The sequence below is a fragment of the Amblyraja radiata genome, unplaced genomic scaffold, assembly GCF_010909765.2.
Source record: "Amblyraja radiata isolate CabotCenter1 unplaced genomic scaffold, sAmbRad1.1.pri S139, whole genome shotgun sequence".
Lineage (NCBI taxonomy): Eukaryota > Metazoa > Chordata > Chondrichthyes > Rajiformes > Rajidae > Amblyraja > Amblyraja radiata.
This window is the reverse complement of record NW_022630125.1, coordinates 232,413-254,611: the sequence shown is the minus strand read 5'-3', so window position 1 is coordinate 254,611 and position 22,199 is coordinate 232,413.

Below are 22,199 nucleotides of genomic sequence, written 5' to 3'. Positions count from 1 at the left end.
CTCCTGCGGACACTGTGTCTCACTGGGGAGTCTGTCTGTCACAGTCGGATTCCACCCACAGCCTGTAGGACATTAATTGGATCCATCTCCTGGACCAGTGGCCGCGGATCTACCGGCGTGTGTGTGTTGTTACTGAACTGAACTCACTGTGGAATGAATCCATTAACGGAGCCACTCTGCTGCCGGATTCCATGGTGTCCCTGCCTTCGCTCTGGAAGTCTCCCTCCTCGTCACCATCAGATGCCGAGTTCCCAGAGACCTGGTTAAATGCGGCCGGCCGCTCAAGGTTAAGTCTGTGAAACCGGCCCCATCAGATACTTTGAGCAGCAGCAGGGTTAACTATAGAAAGGACCATTGTGCCTACTGTCGCGGGTGGCTGCTCGTTCCCTCCCCGCCCGTCGCCTTATCTATTTTCCCCTGAAGCGGGCAGGCAGGTCGGGCACAGTCGGAGCCGGCTCTGACATTGATAAACTTGTAGCTGCCGCGCACCGACTCCAACACTCCTGATCTTGAGCTGAAATTGGAGCCGGTGTTCAGCCCCGGAGACCGTATTGAGTAAATGCCCAGTGTCCGTTGCCTTGTTTTTCCGCAGTGAATTTAGTGGCGATTGTGATCCTGTCCCGGGGAAAGTGCGGCCTCTCCACCTGCACCACTCGCTACCTGGTAGCCATGGCAGCGGCCGATCTACTGGTCCTCATCACCGAGGTCATTTTGTTACGGCTCCGAAAGCGATACTTTTATAGGAGTTTCCTGTCCATCACCCCTGTGTGCAGTTTTATCATTGTACTGATGACTGCAGCTATAGACTGTTCTGTCTGGTTCACCGTCACTTTCACCTTTGATAGGTTTGTCGCCATTTGTTGCCAGAAGCTGAAAACTATATATTGCACCGGGAAAACTGCGGCTGTGGTTCTGGCAACAGCCGGCGTTCTGCTCTGTCTGAAAAACATTCCCCGCTACTTCACATATGAACCCCGGACAATCATCGACAATGTCCCGTGGGGCTGTAACCTGGTGGGCAATGTTTTCACTGACCCCGGGTGGGTGGCATTTGACTGGATCGACATAGTTTTAACTCCGTTCCTGCCTTTCGCTGTAATCCTGCTGCTCAACGGTCTGACAGTCCGCCACATTTTAGTGGCCAATCGGGTCCGTAAGGGGCTGAGGGGTGAGAGCAAGGGGGAGGACCGCAGTGACCCGGAGATGGAGAGCAGGAAGAGGTCTATTGTTTTACTCTTCACCATCACCGGCAGTTTCATCCTTCTGTGGATGACGCTGGTTGTACACTTCGTCTATTATCAGATCACAGGGACAGCAACTGGCCGGAATGATTCTCAATGGATCTTTAACGAGGTCGGGTATTTGCTGAGGAATCTCAGCTGCTGCACCAACACATTTATTTACGCGGTGACCCAGTCCAAGTTCAGGGAGCAGGTGAAGAGCGCGGTAAAATATCCGCTCACCTCAGTACTTCGGCTCATTAACAAATCCGCGCCCTGAGCGCATCCATCCCAGAGGCGTCCGCAGTCTCTCCGCTCCGGGCTCCGACTTCTGTCATTCACGGCCGGAGCCAAGAGGGAGGGAGGAGCTGGCCAAAGTTTATTGGAAAGATACCCCAGCAGGGAAGAGAGTGGAACAACAATGGCAGGTGCTTCTGGGAATAATACAGAAGGTGTTTAAGAATGAACTGCAGATGCTGGAAAATCGAAGGTACACAAACATGCTGGAGAAACTCAGCGGGTGCAGCAACATCTATGGAGCAAAGGAAATAGGCAACGTTTCGTGCCGAAACCCTTCTTCAGACAATACATAAGATGCAGTATCAGTTCATTCCAAAGATGGAGAAGGATTCCAAGGGGAGTGAGTAAGGGGCGACCGTGGCTGACAAGGGACGTCAGGGACAGGATAAAAATTAAAGAGATGAAGTACAACGTAGTAAAGATGAGCGGGAAGCAAGAGGTTTGGGTATAGTTTATAAAGAGCAACGGACGATAACCAAAAATAAATTGCTGGGAGAAAAGATACGATGGTAATCTAGCCAAGAATATAAAGCAGGATAGTGAAAGCGTATTTTGTATGTTAGGAGGAAAAAAATAGTTCAGACCAAAGTTGGACCCTTGAATACCGAAAAAGGTGAATTTATTATGGGGATCAAGGACATGGCCGATGAGTTAAGCTGGTACTTTGGATCTGTGTTCACTAAGAAGGGCACAAACTATCTTCCTGATATACTAGTGGCCAGAGGATGTGGGGTGACGGAGGAACTGAAATAAATATAACATAAAGAAATGCTATAAACGTTGGTTGAGAAGAAGCTGAGAACATTTGACCTTTGAAGTAACTGATATTTAAATGTCTTTGTCAAGATGGCGGAATTCATACATGCGGGAAAGTCTAGTCAGTTATCAGCTTTGGAATGCGTAACCAAGGTCGAATCTGTAGTTCGATGAGGAAAAAAAGGGGTCGCGGTACATGTAACACCCCAATTAAAGGGAGTCGGAATTAACAATTTAGTCATAAAAAGATGTGTTTGATCTTAGACTCACATTTAAAATAATGATTTAACATCGTTTTATTATAGTTTGTTTACAGACTAGCATATAAAGTATTGATTTAACATAAATTTATTAATCTAAAATTAAATAGTATAAAGAATAGAGAATCATAACCCCTGACGGGGTTGGATTTATTCTAATTTGTAAACGGACTGGTAGATTAGTGGCGGTGACTTAATAATATACTAATATGGGTGTAACTAATTCGGAAATGTATTTCATGAAATGTATTATACAGTTGAACTTAAATGGAAGGGAATTGATTTAAACATGAGGTAATTGGAAGATAGCCGAGAATCTACTCTAGGTTAACCCCTTTCAATCTGACGGAGTACTTTACTGCAAGACAATGGCTTAGAGCAATGAAGTCTAATATAACAATTGGTAGTACATAGTAAATACATATTCGTGAAAAGACTTAATCAGATTTAGATGTTGGATGTATTTCTGTATACCTTTGTACGGACTCCTCCTCCTTCCGTTATTAGTTGGCAGAGTGTATGTTAATAAACAACGACGGAAGTCGAAAACATCATGTCTACCTCCTTTTGGTGGGTTCTTACTGGTAGTCCAGTGTTTTATCACTACACTGCAATATCACTTGGGGTTTTTTTTAATCACTTTTCATTTTTTGGGGTTTTTTAAGGATATATTTTAAAGGGTTGTGCCTATAATATCAAAACTAGATAAGCACACACTCCACACCTGGAAGATCAAGGCATTGTGTTGCACCATATGACATAAATGTATTAAATTAATTAAAAATGCAAGACATTATACAAAATAAAATAGGTCGAATCGCGTTTTGCAGCTGAAACGTAAGGGGTATGAATGATCCAAACAAAAGTGGTAATATATTGGTACAATTTAAATCATTAAATGCCGAAATAATCTTCTTATAATTCGAAATGAAATTATAATTCGAAAAGGAATACCATTTAAACCAAAGAATAAAATAATAGACAAAAATGTGAGGTATGTCATAGTTACGGGAGAAATAAACTCGATCTCAGTTACCTTGGTAAATATTTATGCGCCTAACTTTGATAATCCTCATTTCTTTAACACAATTTTGAATTTAATCTCAGACCTTAATTATCAAAATGTGATATTTGGAGGAGATTTCAATTGCGTTCTCGAAAATTATTTGGATAATCAACACAACAAAAAAGGCTACACTTTAAATCAAAATCTAGTTAACTCTTAAATACATAGTAAAACATGCAAATCTAACAGATGTATGGAGAATTGCAAACCCAGCTGGACGGGAATATTCCTTCTACTCAATGGTACACAAAACCTACTCACGAATTTATTAGTTTTTAGTTGATAATTCAATTTACATCAAATCCCAAATACCATATCAGTATCATTTCAGATCATGCGCCATTAACTTTCTTCTTAATAATAGAATGAATGACCAATAAAAAATCGTCTTGGAGATTTAATCCACAAATTGTAAACAACCCTCAGGGTTGTGCATATTTAAGACAACAGATGGAATTATGTTTTTAGACCAATGATACACCAGGTATATCACCCTCATTACTATGGTAATCGTTTAAGGCATTTATCAGAGGATCGATAATTTCATATCAGGCGTTTCGAAATTTAAATAAAAATAAGATGGAACAAGGCAGTGATTGTGTGGAGATTTAAATGTTCCACATATAGACTGGGAAACACATTCTGTAAATGAGCTGGATGGTTTGGAGTGTGTAGATGTGTGCAGGATAGGTTGTGTTGCAGCAATACATAGATGTACCTACTAGAGAATAGGGAAGATTCAAACAAGAGGACATGACTTCAGAATTAAGGGACAGAAGATTAGGGGTAACATGAGGGGGAACTCCTTTACTCAGAGAGTGGTAGCGGTGTGGAATGAGCTTCCAGTGGAAGTGGTGGAGGCAGATTCGTTGGTATCATTTAAAAATAAATTGGATAGGCATATGGATGAGAAGGGTATGGAGGATTATGGTTTGAGTGCTGGCAAGTGGTGGGACTAAGGGTAAAAAGTTGTTCGGCACGGACTTGTAGGGCCGAGATGGCCTGTTTCCGTGCTGTAATTGTTATATGGTTATATGGTAGGTGCTGGACCTCCTGTTAGGACATGAGACAGGTCAGATGGCGGAGGTATGCGTTGGGGAGCACTTCGGGTCCAGTGATCACAATACCATTAGTTTCAATATAATTTTGGAAAGGGTCAGAACTGGACCTAGGTTTGAGATTTTCAATTGGAGGAAGGCTAACTTTGAGGAGATGCGAAAGGATTTAAATTAGTGATTTTTTTCATTTTGTTTATGGGAAGGATGCAGAAGAGAAATGGAGGACAGTTACAGGTGACATTTTAAGAGTACAGCATCTTTATGTCCCTGTTCGGTTGAAAGGAAATAGTAAAAATTGGAAAGAGCCATGGTTTTCAAAGAAAATTGGAACTTGTTTCGGAAAAAGAGAGAGATCTACAATAATTATAGGTAGCATGGAATTAATGAGGTGCTTGGGGAGTATAAAGAATGTTAAAAGAATCTTAAGAAATAAATTAGAAAAGCTAAAAGAAAATATGAGGTTGCTTAGGCAAGTAAGGTGAAAGTAAACCCAAAGGGTTTCTACTGCTATTTTAATAGCAAAATGATAGCGAGGGATAAATTTGGTCCATGAGAGAGTCGGAGTGGACAGCTATTTGCAGAGCCAAAAGAGATGGCGGAGATATTGAACAATTGATTTTCTTCAGTATTCACTAAGGAGAAGGATATTGAATTATGTGGGGTAAGGGAAACAAGTAGAGTAGCTATGGAAACTATGAGATTCAAAGAAGTGGAAGTAATGACACTTTTGAAAAATATAAAAGTGGATAAGTCTCCAGGTCTCGACAGGATATTCCCTAGGATATTGAGGGAAGTTAGTGTAGAAATCGCAGGGGCTGTGACAGCACTATTTCAAATGTCATTAGAAACGGGAATAGTGCAGGAGGATTGGCGTACTGCGCATGATGTTCCATTGTTTAAAAGGGGTTCTAAGTGTAAACGTAGCAATTATAGACCTGTTAGTTTGAAGTCTGTGGTGGGCAAATTAATGGAAAGGATACTTAGAGGTAACATATATAAGCATCTGGGTAAACAGGCTCTGATTATGAACAGTCAGCGTGGTTTGTTCTTGGAAGGTCATGTTTGACTAATCTTCTTGAATTCTTTGAATAGGTTGCTAGGGACATTGATGAGGTAAAGCAGTGGGTGTTGTCTATATGGACTCCAGTAAGGCCTTTGACAAGTTTCCTCATGAAAGGTTGGTTAAGAAGGTTCAATTGTTGGGTACTGTAGATGGGTTATGCATGCAACCTATAATGTAGTTACCTCATCACCACTAACCACGCCCCATCATATTAGTATAACTGTAGTATCCTCCCTTTGTTCCCCCCACTAGGTCCCAGTACGCCTGAAGGCTGGATGCAGTCAGTGCTGGGACGTGTGTGCCATGTGCTATATTAAAGTACCAGTAAAGGTTACAGTGTGTCAGATATCATCCTTTACATTGTGTCAGAAGTTTAAAACTCGCGTTTCCCGTTTACCGGTTTTCATTTATTTTGTCCCCGTTAGTGCCCAGTGTTGGGTTTCCCCTGACATGGCATCCTCATGCCGAAAGCCATCTCCCCTTGCCTTCGACGCTGACATTGCGGAGCGATGGTCGACTTTTGTGATGGACTACACCCACTACGTCAATATTGCGCACCGGAACGACCCAGGAACTGGCGGCTGCGTCGGTATACAGTCCCTTCGAAATCCACGAGGTAGGATCGTGGCGCGCTGTCAAACCCGACAACGGTGGCAAGTCGGGATTAGCCGGTGGACGTCTGCAAACGGACGACCTGTCCAGGCATCAGTGGCGAAAGAGGGCGGCAGGATTTGTCGTGCGAGCGGCGCTGGATCTCGTGCTTCTGGGCAATGCGTTGTTGGACATCAGCAGGCTGCAATTTCTGCGGGAGAAGGAACCATTTTGCAGCTGCCTGCCGGTCCCGTGGGAAAGTGCCCTCAGCTCCCAGACAACTCCTAAACAACCTTCTGCAAGTTGATAGCGAGATGGATTCTCAGCCCTCTGTTGACGCTGCCCCCGACTCTGAGCTCAGCTTTTCCACGGGAGATGTAAGTATTTACACTCTCCTCCACAGCCGATCTCGCCTCCCTGATCCTTCTGTGAATATAACTGTAAACAACAAGTCCTTCTCTGCTAAGCTGGACACGGGAGCGAAAGTGAACGTAATGTCAACAAAGCTGTTCCACCAGATAAGGAAGACTGAGCTGCTGATTGCAGATCGCTCTGTTTTGCGTGCCTATGGGGGAGAGGAACTAACACCTGTGGGGAGGGCGACCTTCCACTGCGTGCTGCAGAAATCTTCCCAGGACCTGTCTTTCTTTATTCTGGACTGTGACTGTGTGACGTTGCTGAGCAACCAGGCCTGCCAGGATCTTGGTCTGGTGTCTTTTGACCGTACGGTCCACGAGGTGCAAGCTGTGATGGATCCACTATCCGAGTACCCAGACCTGTTTGACGACAAGTTGGGGAAGCTGCCGTTGGTGTACAAGATCGTGACTGACCCATCTGTGCTGCCTGTGACCCGTCCACCCCATAGAGTATCGTTCGCCATGAAGGGGAAGGTGGAGAGTATGCTGAAAGACATGGTCAACATGGGAGTGCTGGAGGCTGTCAACGATCCAACCGAATGGGTCTCCACCATGGTCGCCACGTTGAAGAAAGGAAAAAATGAGATACGGGTATGCATCAACCCCAAGGACTTGAATATGGCGATTAAACGGCCCCACTACCCCATGAGGACTGTCGAAGATGTTGCCGCCCAGGTGGGACAAGCCACAGTGTTCTCCGTCCTCGATGCCAGAAGTTCGTTCTGGCAGATACCCCTGGACAAACGCTCCACGGACCTGAGCACGTTCAGCACGCCCTTCGGCAGGTTTAAGTTTTTGCGGATGCCGTTCGGCATCAACTCCGCCAGCGAGGTATTTCAGCGTTCTATGGAACAATTATTTGCAGGTCTGCCCTGCGCGATCATTGTGGACGACATTACTGGTCTATGGGAGGGATGTGACCGAACATGACCGCAACTCTCCGGCGGATTTTGGACCGTGCTCGGCAGATAAATTTGAAGCTAATCGGTCAAAGTGCAAGTTCCGGGTGCCTGAGGTCACATACTGTCGGCCACAATTTCACGGCCCAAGGGTTGAAAGCCAGACCCGCAAAAGACCAGCGCCATCTCAGAGCTGCCCGCCCCGACAGACGTTGTCAGTCTGCAGCGTTTCCTGGGTATGGTGAATTACCTGGGGAAGTTTATCCCCGACCTCAGTGAGTTGAGCGCACCCCTGAGACAGCTCACTAAAGAAGGACATTGCCTGGGCATGGTTTACCACACCACCAGCAGGCGTTCGACCTGCTAAAGACGAGGCTGGTCAGCACACCTACCCTGAAGTTCTTTGATCTACGGCGCCCGATTCGTGGTCACTTGCGACGCCTCTCGCTTTGGACTGGGTGCTGCCTGCCTGCAACCCCACGCTGATGACTCGCTGCTGCCCATCTCCTATGCCTCTAGGACCATGACGGACACAGAGCAGCGCTATGCTCAGATGGAGAAGGAGCTGCTGGCGGTGGTTTTCGCGTGTTCGAAGTTTAAGGACTTCCTATTTGGCACCAGGTTCACCGTTGAGACGGATCACCAGCCACTGGTAACGATACTGAACAAGCCTATACACTGCGCTCCAGCCAGGCTACAGCGGATGATGCTGCAGCTACAGCGCTTTGACTTTAAAATCATATATAAGAGGGGCACCGAGATGCATGTTGCTGATGCACTGTCCCGGGCCCCCCGGGCATCCTGCGACCGGCACCCCTTCGAGCAGTCGGACTTACAGGTACTGAACGTTAACTTCGTCCCTTCCCAGCAACTACAGTGCTTGGTTGCACATACCGTAAACGACCCCGACCTGCAGCAACTTGCTGCTGTCATCAAGCGCGGGTGGCCCGCCAAACGGAATTCGTTGCCTGCCAGCGTCCACCCCTATTTTTTAGTCCGCGATGAGTTAGTACTCCGGGACGGTATTATTATCAAAGGACACAAAGTTGTAGTCCCTGCTTCGCTGCATGGCTTGTATTTTGACGCCGCCCACATGGGGCATCCCGGGGCAGATGCCACTATCTCACATGCCCAGGAACAGTACTACTGGCCGGCCATGGCTAAGTACATCCAGGCCAGGGTGGATTCCTGTCCGGACTGTAACTCTCTTGCCCCGCATCAGCAAAGACAGCCGCTTTTGCAGCAGCCTGCCCCTGACATGCCCTGGTCTTCTCTGGCTGCCGATATTTTCGACTGGCGCGGGAGGCAATACCTTGTGCTAGTAGACTCTTACTCGAATTGGTTCGAGGTGGACCTCCTCCCTGCCATCACCTCCGAGATGGTGATCAGCAAACTTCGCCGTCACTTTGCCACGTTTGGTTCCCCTGTCCGGCTGCAGACAGACAACGGACGCCAGTTTACCAGCGCCGAGTTTCGAGCGTTTGCTGCAAAGTGGAACTTTAATCATTTCACCAGCAGCCCGGAGTACCCTCAGAGCAATGGTCTAGCTGAACGGGCGGTCCGCAGCGCTAAGCACCTGCTTGAACATACCCGCCTCTCGAACGGGGATTTCTATCAGGGTCTCCTGAATCTTCGGAACATTTCCAGAGACAGTACCATGGGATCCCCTGCCCAGCGACTCATGTCCCGTGTTGTCCGCCCTCCGATGCCTATTGCCCAGCATTCCCTGATGCCCAAAGTCCGGCAGCCTGCTGATGTCCAACAACGCATTGCCCAGAAGCACGAGATCCAGCATAGCTCGCACGACAAATCCTGCCGCCCTCTTTCGCCACTGATGCCTGGACAGGTCGTCCGTTTGCAGACGTCCACCGGCTACTCCCGACTTGCCACCGTTGTCGGGTTTGACAGCGCGCCACGATCCTACCTCGTGGATTTCGAAGGGACTGTATACCGACGCAGCCGCCAGCACCTGTTGGCGGTTAACGAGCCCAAACCACCTCCTGCGATTCCGTATACCCCTCCATCGCGTGTCGAGCCTTCCTCCACTAACGTACCCTCTGCTCCTTGCATGCCACGGTCGGTCCTTTTGCCTCGGTTACCCTCCCCCCTGCTCCTTCCGGGTTTGCTCCCCAGGCTCTGTTGTCCCCTGCAAGGTCTTCTCTCTCTCCCACTTCCACTCGTTCTACCCCTGCTGTTTCACCTGGCTCACCTGTGCCTCTCCGTTCCCCCTCCAAGCTGGGTTCTCCACCCACCTTCTCTCCCCCTCCTGTTTCTGTTCCTGTCCCTCCTCCTATTCTTTCGGGTGGGGAGGGTGAAGGTGCTGTGCGCACTCGCTCGGGTCGGATTGTAAAACCTCCGGCTCGCTACGGAGAGTATGCTTAGCTTTGCAGGTTCTGTATAATAAACCTGGCACTGTTGCAACTTGTTAAATTGTAAGGGGAAGGATGTAGATGGGTTATGCATGCAACCTATAATGTAGTTACCTCATCACCACTAACCACGCCCCATCATATTAGTATAACTGTAGTATCCTCCCTTTGTTCCCCCCACTAGGTCCCAGTACGCCTGAAGGCTGGATGCAGTCAGTGCTGGGACGTGTGTGCCATGTGCTATATTAAAGTACCAGTAAAGGTTACAGTGTGTCAGATATCACTCCTTTACAGGTACTAATGGTGAAGTAGCACTATGGCTGAATGGGAGATGCCAGAGAGTAATGGCGGATGGCTGTTTGTCAGGTTGGAGGCCAGTGACTAGTGGGGTGCCACAGGGATCTGTGTTGGGTCCACTGTTGTTTGTCATGTACATCAATAATCTGGATGATGGTGTGGTGAACTGGATTAGTAAGTATGCAGATGATACTAAGATAGGTGGGGTTGTGGATAATGAAGTAGATTTCTAAAGTCTACAGAGAGATTTATGCCAGTTGGAAGAGTGGGCTGAAAGATGGCAGATGGAGTTTAATGCTGATAAGTGTGAGGTGCTACATCTTGGCAGGACATATCAAAATAGGACGTACAGGGTAAAGGGTAGGGAATTTAAGAATGCAGGTGAACAGAGGGATCTGGGAATAATTGTGCACAGTTCCCTGAAAGTATAATCTCATGTAGATAGGGTGGTAAATAAAGCTTTTGGTGTGCTGGCCTTTATAATCAGAGCATTGAGTACAGAAGTTGGGATGTAATGTTAAAATTGTACAAGGCATTGCTGAGGCCAATTCTGGACAATGGTGTACAATTTTGGTCGCCCAATTGTAGGAAGGATGTCAACAAAATAGAGAGAGTACAGAGGAGATTTACTAGAATGTTGCCTGGGTTTCAGCAACTAAGTTACAGAGAAAGGTTGAACAAGTTAGGGCGTTATTCTTTCGATGCGCAGAAGGTTAAGGGGGGGACTTGATAGAGGTCTTTAAAATGATGAGAGGGATAGACAGAGTTGACGTGGATAAGCTTTTCCCACTGCGAGTAGGGATGATTTAAACAAGGGGACATGACTTGAGAATTAAGGGACTGAAGTTTAGGGGTAACATGAGGGGGAACTTCTTTACTCAGAGAGTGTTGGCTGTGTGGAATGAGCTTCCAGTGAATGTGGTGGAGGCAGGTTCGTTTTTATCATTTAAAAATAAATTGGATAGTTATATGGGCGGGAAAGGAATGGAGGGTTATGGTCTGAGCGCAGGTATATGGGACTAGGGGAGAATACGTGTTCGGCACGGACTAGAAGGGTCGAGATGGCCTGTTTCCGTGCTGTAATTGTTATATGGTTATATGGACACACTAGAGGCAGTTAACACTTTCTCGATGTTGGGGGAGTCCAGAACCAGGGCCACAGTTTAAGAATAAGGAGTTAGCCATTTAGAACGGAGACGAGGAAACGCTTCTTCTCACAGAGAGTGGTGAGTCTGTGGAATTCTCTGCCTCAGAGGGCGGTGGAGGCAAGTTCTCTGGATGCTTTCAAGAGAAAGCTAGATAGGGCTCTTAAAAATAGCGGAGTCAGAGGATATGGGGAGAAGGCAAGAACGGGGTACTGATTTGGGATGATCAGCCATGATCACATTGAATGGCGTTGTTGGCTCGAAGGGCCAAATGGCCTACTCCTGCCCGTATTGTCTATTGTCTATTCTACCGGCCACTATATTAACAGGTGCGGGTAGCGGTTGTGCGACACCAATGTGTAGCTGGTCCGGAATTTTCTGATTCCAGTAGAGGCAGATAAACCAGTTTGTATTTATTCTTCATCGCCAACCCAAAAAACACTGACCTGTTATGCGGCGAATTCTGCTCCTGCGATATAGATGGCGACAGTACGGTTCATCTCTTCCATGTCGCATAAAAACATAATCGGATTCACCCACTGATTTTACTTCGGAGTCACGTGAGTGACTACGTGAAGAACCCGCTCAGTGCGCAGGCGCGGCATTACGCCAGCAGTGCAACAGCGGCTGCCACGGGACTAAGGCTTTGCCGTTACAGGATGAACCGGACCGTCAGGTGAGTACCCTGAGGTCGGGTTTTCTTTTACAGGTGAGCCTTTTTCTGCTTGTGTTTTTTACAGGCAGAGAAAAAGGCTCTGGAACAAAACTGTCCCCCGTTTTCCCGTTGGGGAGGGGGGCAGCAACAGGCGGTAGGAGCGTTACCCGGTGTTCCGTAATTCCCCGACACCGTGCCGAGGCCAGCCCGCTAGTACCTGAAGCAGCGGGCTGGACGCATAGCCACTCGAGAGGCATCCGGCAGGTGTTTCCCGATGTCGGACGGGACGTCTCTCCACCCGCACGGGGGGAGAGAGAGCCGCCTGAGCCGCTGGAGCGGCTCACGGAGCAAGTGCCTGCGAGACGCGCTGCTTGAGGGGCGCTCTCGCTACTACAAGGCACAAAAGCTCCAGAAGAACCTGTCCCCCGCTCGACTCCAGCGGAGTAGCGTTCCATTGCAGGGGGGGCAGCAACAGGCGGTAGGAACAATTACCGGTCGCCCCGCTATCCCCATCACCGCGCCGAGCCCAGTCCCGCTAGTGCCTGAGCTGCGGGCTGGATGTCTAGCCATCCGAACAGGCATCCGGCCGGTGGCGTCCGATTCGTCGGACGGGGACATGTCTCCACCTAAATGGAGGAGAGACAGCCGCCTGAACTGCATCCAACAGCAATTGGAGCAGCTCCAGCGAGATGCGCAGAAAGAGCGATCTCGCGGAGGGAGGTCAGGCACCCCCTCCACAGTGCCTCATGCACTGCCCTCTGCTCCCTCATTACTGGAGGCTAGCATTGGTGACCAGGGCTGGGCTGGTCTGGAACAGGGGCAGGCGGACGAATTCGGGAGTATGCCAGGGGTGCAGGAACATGAAGAGCTGTTGGGTGTGATGGACCGCTTGTAGCAACCCCACGGGCTGGAGCACCGCTGGAACCAAGAATGGCGGCCAGCATCAACCATTACTGGAAAAGGTGCTCGCTGAGGTGCTGAAACAACACAGCACCAGAAAACGGTGAGGCCCTCAAAGTAAAAAGTGTCAACAGCCAAATCTGGGGGCATGTGGGTCACACATCCAGACCCAAGAACTCAAGCTACAGCGGATTCTAAGGCTCCTGACGTCAGCCATCACAGCCTTTGCTCGTTCCGTGGAGAGCACGGAGATGGATACCTGCCAGCAGGATGTGCTGGCATTAATGTGTACCACACAATTTGAGATCAACAATCTCCGGAGGGAAACATAAGACCTGCCCTCAATCCCAAATTTGCTGGCTTGTGTAAAGCCCCAGCTGCGGAGACGGACGCGCTGCTATTTGGGAAAGATTTCAATAAAAAACTGAACGAGATGCAGGAAGCATCAAAAACCTTCGGCCTAATGAGGGCAGGCCCCGGGACGAGCAAACCAAGACCTCCGATACCCAAGCGGCAGCACCCCACGGCATCCACCAGTCGACGTCCGCAATATGGGACTGGTGAACGCTTGGGGTCCGCACATTATCCCCAAAGATCTTTCAGATCAGGGCCCGCAGCGGACCCCCTGGAAAATGCGCCTCCCCCCAACATCGCCAGCACGTCAGAACAAAATCTTCAGGAAAATGAAGAAACCGAATCGCCAATAACCATGGAGGTAGGTGGGTCTGGTCCCTACGAGCATATAGAGAATAAGGGTGCTTTATTAACAGGGGGAGATTACACTTGTTTAAAGAAGCATGGGGTATGGTCACGAGTGACAAGTATATACTCAACAACATTACAGGATATAAAATACAATTCATGTCAGAAAAAACGCCGCCAGTTCAACAATGGCCCCAAAGGGTATTTCTCCCTCCGTCAAAAAGAAACGTGAGGGACAAGCTGAACTGGTGAAACTTATCACAAAGGGGGTCATCGAAAAGACCAAACATGAACCTTTGGAATTTGTATCGAATATATTCACTAAAACCAAAAAAGATGGTGTCTGTCGCATCATCATTGACTTAACATCACTAAACAAATTTGTTAAGTATATACATTTCAAAATGGAGACATATGTTACTGCCAAACAACTGAATTACAAAGGACACTTCATGGCAAGCATTATCTTAAAGATGCTTACTATCTAGTACCCATATACAAGGATCATCGCAGATACCTAAAATGTATCTGGATGGTACAAAGCATTGCCCTATGGGCGAACTTCAGCCCAAGATTATTCACCAAAATATTGAACCCAGCCATAGCAATACTAAGAAAACAAAAACATATTGTCATGGCATATCTGGAGGATATTCTCATAGTAGGGAAAACGATGGAATTGGCTGTGGCAGCAGTATCAGCTACAAAACAGCTCCTCGAAACTCTGGGGTTCGTCCTACATCCAGATAAATCTAAATTGAAGCCATCCACTATCATGGACTACCTGGGCTTCACAATTAACTCAGTCCATATGACTGTTACCTTGCCAAAGGCAAAAATGGTTGAATTAGCACAATCATGAAACAAATTAAAGGTCAACGAGCGACCAACTATTCGACAAGTAGCAAGAGTAATTGGGGAAATGGTAGCAGCATTTCCGGCTACACAAGTCGGACTTTTGCACTATCAAAAAATTTACAGAGAGCAAAGGTACGGGCAATAAAACGACATACAGGTCACTATGATCGTGTCATGAACTTACCCACTGAAGCAATATCAGAGCTACAGTGGTGGGCAGAAAACGTTTGGCATAGTTTCAGCCCTATCTTTATCACTAACCCTACTTTAGTTATTCAAACAGATGCCAGTGCTCAAGGCTGGGGAGCGACTAACTCCATATCCAGCACAAGTGGTAGATGGACTAAACTAGAGTCATCATTACTACTTACACTGGGCATTAACTATCTAGAGATGTTGGGCGCCTTTTATGGTTTAAAAGCATATTTATCTAATATGCAGCACTTGCATTTTCGGTTACAAATTGATAAATACTACGTGGATGGCTTATATTAACCATATGGGTGGCATAAAATCATTATCATGCGACAAATTGGTCAACATGATTTGGCAATGGTATGTCGAAAGACATATTTGGCTATCAGCTACTTACCTACCAGGTAAGCTAAACACCCATGCCATTAGAAAATTAAACGCCTGGGTTGCAAGTTTGAACAGACCTTACCTGGAACTGGGATTGTCCAAACAAACCATTACCACCATGTCGGCATCCCTTCGAACATCCACCAAGAGGCAGTACTTAACCAACATCAAAAAAGGGAGAAGTACTGCCAGGAAACATGGACAACATACGCAACAGCTGCAGCCACCAACATACTGGAGTTCCTGGCCATCTACACCACGATGTAGGGCTCAGCTACAGTGCCATCAACACAGCGCAGAGTGCTCTTTCTGCTTATCTCAAACCAGCGGCAGGACAACAGGCGATGGGATCCCATCCACTGGTGGTAAAACTGATGAAGGGCATTTACAATATCAAGCCCTAAGCCCAGGTATACCCATATTTGGGATATCAGTGTGGTCCTGACATATCTCAGGGAATGGCCACCAGCCAGATCCCCCGGCCTCGAGCAAGCTACACTAAAGACGCTCATGTTGATGGCACTTGTATCAGCTCAGAGGGTCCAGTCACTACACCTATTGCGACTGGACAACATGATCACAGCTCCAGACCAGATCTGTCGTTATCCAGCGACTGGTCAAACAGAGCAGACCAGGAACACCTAATCCAGTCGTGGCTTACCCACCAGAACCACGGTTATGTGCCATGACCCACCTACTATCCTATATAGACACAACCAGAATATTCGAGGGAGATGAAAAGCCTTGTGGGTCAGTCACAAAAACCTTATGGTGGGGTACGAGCCAAACCATTGCGAGATGGCTCAAGCAGGTGCTAGAAACTGCTGGGATAAACACTAACATGTACAAATGTTATTCCACCAGGGCAGCATCCATGTCGACGGCTAAAGAATGGACATGCCTATAGACCACATCCTGGCTACAGCAGGATGGTGGGAAGGGAAAAGACCGTTCAGAAATTTTATAATAAGCCGTTGGCAAAACCTGGTTTATTTGCAGTAAAGATTTACGAACTGCAAATATTTCATTTAAGCCCAGGGGAGCAACTTAATTCTTTGTTGTTATTGTTTAAAAAATACCATTGTGTTTTTCTACAAATAGACTCATTGGTTCATTACGATAACACTTCCTCCCTCAAGAACTTCGGCAGTGAGTGAATTGAAACTGTTACACGGTTTGAAATCACAGAGCTTTGAAATCTTCACGTAGTCACTCACGTGACTCCGAAGTAAAATAGTAAGATTAAATGAGAACTTACCAGTTTGAAGTTTGATCTGTATTTTATGAGGAGTTACGATGAGGGATTACGTGCCCTCCGCTCCCACCCTCATTATATGGATCAAACTAATAAATTGATGTCTCCTTATCTTTACTATGTTTACTTCAAAATAACTGTGTCTATCTGTGATTCCACACCACTGCTTGGAAGTATGCCGCACCTGCGCACTGAGCGGGTTCTTCACGTAATCCCTCATCGTAACTCCTCATAAAATACAGATCAAACTTCAAACTGGTAAGTTCTCGTTTAATCTTACTATTTTTCTTTTGCTGCGAACTTCCGAAATTCACAAATGATTCGACAAAACCGATGCGTTTCCGACAATCTGCTGGGGCAAGTAAACAGCGAGCAACTGTTCGCAAGTCGATGGAAACTGGACACTCACAGCGCAGGAGACCGGGTTGGATCCTGACCTCTGGTGCTGACTGTGTGAAGTTTGCGTGTCCTCCCTGTGACCACATGCTTCAGTATGCCGCGATTCTGTAAATCCAGTTATGACATTGGCCGCAGGATTCTGTTCATTGTTGTTTAGCAAAATTCATCTATTATTTCCCTTTCATCCGTAAAGATGTGTGGGCGACATGAGGAAAAGGAGCAGCTTACCGAATCAATAATACAATTCACTTTCATACGAGTTACTGTCAAAGTAATATTCCCTAGAACAATAAATTATAGTTGTTTTAATTTAAATGTCGTCTTTTCTACAGCTAACCTGTTTGCAATCGTTATCCTCTCCCGGAGAAAGTGTGGTCTCTCTAAATGTATCACCCTCTATCTGGTATCCATGGCCGTAGCTGATCTAATGGTTCTGATATTCGAGGTCATTCTCTCAGAGATTACAGGAGCCCATTTTCCGTTTTCATTCCTCAACCGTTCTCACATTTGTAAACTGCATATTTTCTTGAATTGTATTTTTATTGATTGCTCTGTCTGGCTAACCGTGACTTTCACCTTCGATCGATTTATCACTATTTGCAATCTGAATTTACGAGCAGAATATTGCACTGAGAAAACTGCGGCTTTGGTGATAGCACTGACGTGTATTTTGTGTATTATTCAAAATATTCCAGTCTATATTTCCCTCGTACCTCTACAACTAGTTGACAACGTGGCTTGGTACTGTTGGACAACATCGGAAATCTACACCTCACCGTTATGGGCAGCACTGTGGGTGATGGAAACAATTCTCACCCCATTGGCACCAATTTTACTGATCATCCTCCTCAACGCCATGACAATAAGACACATTATCTGCGCCAATAGAGTGAGACGCAGTCTCAGAGGGAGCAAACATACCCAGACCGGCGCAGATATCGAGGTGGAGAACAGAAGGAAGTCCATCGTTCTATTGCTGGCCATATCCGGTAGCTTCGTACTACTTTGGATGGTGACCTTCGTGTGTTACCTGAGTGCATATTTCCTGGACGTTCACATTTTAGGATCAGATTACAACGATCCATTTACCATTACAGAACAGTCCGGATACATGCGGAGGGCTCTCAGTTCTTGCACCAACACGTTTATTTATGGGGTGTCCCTGAAAACAATTCAGGGATGAATTAAAACATGTGAAAGAGGCCCGTTCGTCCTCTTTTCCAATTTAATAAAGTTTTAATAAGGTCACTGTGAAACTGAAAATTATTTTCCAAATTACCTCGTGTTCTAGATTATACTATTGCATCTCACTTTCCGAGATACAATTCCCACCATCGAGTCAATACCGACCGTCATGGTACTCCTTGCATCCCCGTTGTCCTCCGCACGCATATTCAATGTAACCTCTTACATGGAACTCCAACGCCCACTAACGCCCCAGCCATTAACTCAGTCAAACAATTTGCGTCTTTGGGACGTGGACGGGATGTGGGGCCCATGAGATAAATCCCCGCGGAGGCAGGAAGATAAATGCGAAATCCACATTCATCAGAGAACAGAATCAGAAGGAGGAGTCTGCAGATACATTATCTTCAATAGATATACACAAAAATCTGGAGTAACTCAGCGCGACTGACAGAATCTCTGATGAGAAGGAATGGGTGACATTTCGGGTCGAGACCCATCCTTAAACGAGCAGATATTGATTTTATAAAAAGGACACATGTGGTGGAGTAAATCAGCAGGTCATGCAACATCTCTGGGGAACAGGAGTGGGTGACGCAATAAAAAGGATCGTCATGTGTTGGTTTATGCTGAAGACAGAGAGGAAACGTGGATTAAATCGTCGCTGGAGAACAAGGATCGGCGACTTTTTTGATCGGAACCCTTATTCAGACTAATTAAGGTTTCCAACCAGAAACATCACCAGACCACGATCTGCAGGAATGACGCCTGATTCCCGGAGTTACTCAGCATTATGTGTCTTTGTTACGTTTTGGGTCGATACAGTAAAGACCTGTGTGTCTTTTCTGGACCTTTTTATTTCCAACTGGCGGCGTGACATCAACTGCCTTAATTCTCTAGCCCAACTTACCGATCTCACCCCCTTCTGAACGCAGAGCCCTCCCCTCTCTCAGCAAAAACCCAGACATTGTTAGTAAACCCACCAACAATGGAGATGTCATTATAATCAGACCGGCTGATCTGTTCCCAGTTGAGGTAACAGATCAGATCTCGCACACCTCCTCATACTTAAACATCCACCATGATCCCACGGACGCACACTAGGCCATCACCTCACAGGCAGTTTCTGATCACAGCGCCTCGGGCGATCTCCCCTCCACAACCACCATCCTCGTCGATCCCAGGCCCCACGCTGTCCGCTTCTACCTCCTCCCCAAAATCAACTAAGCAGACAGCATTGGCAGACACATTGTCACTGTCTTCTGCTGCCGCGTTGAACCCATCTCTACGTACGTCCATTCCATTTCATCCCTCGTCTTGAGCCACTTCACACCTCCGTCAACCACAACTCACTCGCCCTTCATCTCTTTGATAACATTAGCTATCGAGGCCCCATTGCGTCATTCTCACCATGGTCGTTCAATTCCATCACATCTCTCTCCTGCTCTGAGTTTCAAGGCACTCCGCTTCTTCCTCGAATAGAGACACATTGAATGCCCCTTTACTAATACTCTTCTCCGCCAGCGCAATATCTCCTCGCCCGCAACAACTTATCTTTAGTCTAATCTCACTTTCTGCAAGTTAAAGATAAAGCCACGTGGTCCCGAATGAACACTGTATATGCATGCATTTTAGTCGGGTAGTCGAACAATCCCTGTTCCAGGTTTACATTGGCCCTATCCTCCGTCTTTCACCGCCACATCTACGACTGCATCGAGGCTGCCTGCTGCATCATTGCATCATTTCTTTTTATTTCCTTAAACACTAACGTCTTCTTTGCCTCCAAATTCGCGAGGACAATCCCTCCCACCTTCCCGACTGCCGATGAAATAATTTCAATTTCTTGATTGAAGCATTTTTGGAAACGGCTTAATGTTTAGTCGAGTCGGGCAGTTTCTCTCATTCACGGTGTTGCAGGCTCAGAGAGTTGGAAATAGCTGTCCATTAATCTATTATCCGCCGACTGACAGAATGTATGAGCGCACCTCCAATATTCACCAGTGGGTATCGGTCTAATTCTATACTCTACCATTGACTTGCAGGCGACACTATTTCCAGTTTGCAAAGCACAATACCGGCCTCTGTATTGCACACCTATATATGGAGATCGCTACCGCAGTAGACACAAAATGCCGGAGTAACTCAGAGGGTGAGGCAGCATCTATGGAGATAAGGAATTGTCGACGTTTCGGGTCGAGACCCTTCTTCAGACTGATGTCAGGGGAGGGGGCTGGACAAAGAAAGAATATAGGTGGAGATAGTAAGACCAGTGGGAGAACTGGGAAGGGGGAGATGATGGAGAGAGAAAGCAAGGGCGACCTGAACTTTGATAAGTCAATGTTCATACAGTTGGGTGTAAACTACCCAAGTGAAATATGAGGCGCTGTTCCTCCAATTTGGCTGGGCTTCACTCTGACAATAGAGGAGGCCCAGGACAGAAAGGTCAAATTGAGAATGGGAGGGGGTGTTGATGTGCTGGGCCATCGGGAGATCAGCTGGGTTAAGACAGACTGAGTGGAGGTGTTCAGCGAAACGACCGCCGATCCCGCGCTTGGTTTCGCCGATGTAGAGAAGTGCACAGCAGGAACAGCGGATGCAATATATAAGGTTGGAAGAGGTGAACCGCTGGTGAACCTCTGCATCACCTGGACAGACTGTGTGGGTCCTTGGATAGTCGAGGGGGGAGGTTAAGGGAAAGGTGTCGCATCTCCTGCGGTTGCAGGGGAATTACCAGGGGAGGGGGTGGTTTGGATGAGAAGGGACGAGTTGACCAAGGAGTTACAGGGGGAACGGTCTCTGCGAAAAGCTGAAAGCGGTGGAGATGGGAAGACGTGGCCAGTAGTGGGATCCCTTTGGAGGTGACGAAAATGTTGGAGGATTATATGCTGTATGCGACGGCTGATGGGGTGGAAGGTGAGGACACGGGGGCTCTGTCATTGTTTAGAGTGCGGGGAGGGGGAGTAAGAGCGGAGCTGCGGAATATCGGGGATACACCAGTGAGAACCTCATCTATAATAGAAGAGGGGAATTATTCTGCATTATTGAAGCTGATTGGGCATGTTCCCACGTCAATATCTATCTCTTTCATCCTGGTGGCATAGAGATATACATCGAATGTAAGTGCAGATAAAACAAATATTGCTGGCAAGGCTGTCAAACTACACAGTCAGTTGTAGAAATAGGCGGGCAAATGGCAGATGGTTTAAACCCCAGTAACTGGGAGTTGTTGCATTAGAGCAGTTCTAGCCGCCCGCTAATAGCAATGAAGCGGAGGCTTTGTAGTGGGTGCGAAATTTTCAATTGAACTGTATTATTTACACGGAGAACATGGACAAACATGGATCGTTTTATCCATTATGACGAAGTGAGACCTGATATCCACATATAATATTATGAGAGGCATCGATGAGATAGCCAGTCAGAGACGTTTTCCATGCTGGGATAGACTAGAGGGCATATCTTCAAGGTGAGAGTGTCAACGTTTAAAGGAGGTACACAGGCAATTTTTTTATTTGTAGGAAATGGAACGGGCTGCCAGGAATGGTGGTGAAAACATGCGAGAATGCGGTGCAAGAGGCTTTTAGATTGGCACATGGATATGTGCGGACAATTCAACATTGTATTGCTGCAGGAAGCAGAGAATGCGAATATACTAACAAATATATGTTCGGACATATTTCTCTCTATTTTCTGCAATAGAATAACGTAATATCTATTTTATAGAACGACCGACATGGCTGGCAGTTATTACACAATAACATACTTTGCAGCCGCTAACGTGAGGCTAAATGTGTTTGTTTAAGTGGCTGACTAATCCCAATGAATTGGCCTTGATTAGTGTTCATAGGTTTTCTCTGGAGAATATGCAGCTGACTAACAACTTTAAAACCTGTCAGACCACTGGCAGGAAATATCGAATATTTCTGGACATGGAACTGCCGGTACTCAACCAGGTACACAGAACATATTCTACCCTATCCTTGTCATCATTGGTGTACCTGGTAAACGTATTATTATTCTGTACCTATGTTTCGCCGTCTAGCCTTTACTGTTAAAAATCTCTGTGTTATTACTTATTGCTTGAGTTACTGATCCAATTATTGTCACCGAAAATGTCAACTACACAATCGAATCAATTGCCAATAGATCCAGCATCGTTTAGACAGGCAGATGGACAAGCAGAGATCGGAGGATATAGACATATGTAAGCGTGAGTTTTGTTT